Raw genomic sequence first — 1456 nt, 5'->3', positions numbered from 1 at the left:
AAGATATAGCTTCATAAACATTCCTGTGGGTGCTCAGTCAGTTCAACTCAATCGTATTTTTGTAAGGTACATACTTTTTTACGTAAAGACTTTTTAATAATTGCTTCTAAGTTTTGACAATTATTCAACTGAAAAGATAAATATTTATATTCATTGAGTTATAAGTCACTTTCCAGGAGCATGTTTCATTAGAACATCGCAACGTAATGTAAATTACGTAAAATTCAGCAATATCTGACAATTTCAGAATAATTCCGTGCTAGAAGCTCAGCAAAGAGTGAGGTCTTTGATTAAATAATTACAAACACCTGTAAGATCACTTTCTTGGTCGGCACAGCGGGAGGCTACATTCTGTTGAATTCGCTGGGTCTTCACACCAGCGGGAGGATAAACATTGCTGACCTTGTGCAGGACAAAAGGAACCGCGTTTTGTGTCTCCTTATCTCAATTCAAAATACCCTCTATATCCTAGCGACCTTATCTTGTGTGTTTACAATTTGAAAAATATTATATGACCTAAATCCACCTTGGAGTTTTTTTCTAATGATATTTGAAGAAAGTGCTAAGAATACTTAGTATATATTTTTGTTATATACATGCATATGTTTTCTTAGTGGCATTTTTCAGCAATGTGATATGAGTGTCTCAACAAAAAGCGAAAGAACGCTTAAACATTGCTAACTGATTAATTAAAATAAATACAAAAAATATTGATTTAAACAGTGCCCTTCAAAACATGTCTCTTTGTTATGATACTTTGTACTCAAAATAGATGAACAATCCGATTGATATGAAAGAACCCACTCCAGTTACCAGACACTTAATTCATGATAAGCTTTTAAAGCAATTTATGTACGATATGATGACTTTGTCCCCCAAACTCTTCATCATCAAACAATAAGTAAAATTTATACACCCCCATCCTCAGTTTTTTTTTTCTCTTTGATGCATTCAACTCTTTCAACTCTGACAAGTTTTCATTTGAACGGTAACAAAATGTATTTTAACGAAACGAAAACTATTTTAAAAAATCGGGCCCGCCTGTGAAGCGGAGAAACCGAACTTTATCCGATGAAATTCTCCTCTTCAAAATCAGCACTCGGTGTCGTAATCGGGGCGGCCAACAGTAGAGAGGGGCGGCTTCCCTGAGTCTGTATGTAAGGTCATGGTAATAGTTAACCCTCCCCAGAGAGAGAGAGAGAGAGAGAGAGAGAGAGAGAGAGAGAGAGAGAGAGAGAGAGAGAGAGAGAGAGAGAGAGAGAGAGAGAGAGAGGAGAGAGAGAATAATTCCCACATAGACACATGTCAAAGTCAGCAAGATCGGCGAGAGAGATAAAGAAAAGAAAAATAAAGCGCATAGATAATTTGCACAGAGAGAGAGAGAGAGAGAGAGAGAGAGAGAGAGAGAGAGAGAGAGAGAGAGAGAGTATTGAACTAATCAAATTTCTGTTTATTT

This window comes from Magallana gigas, chromosome 10 (assembly GCF_963853765.1).
Source record: "Magallana gigas chromosome 10, xbMagGiga1.1, whole genome shotgun sequence".
Taxonomy (NCBI): domain Eukaryota; kingdom Metazoa; phylum Mollusca; class Bivalvia; order Ostreida; family Ostreidae; genus Magallana; species Magallana gigas.
Note: the sequence above shows the minus strand (reverse complement) of the source record.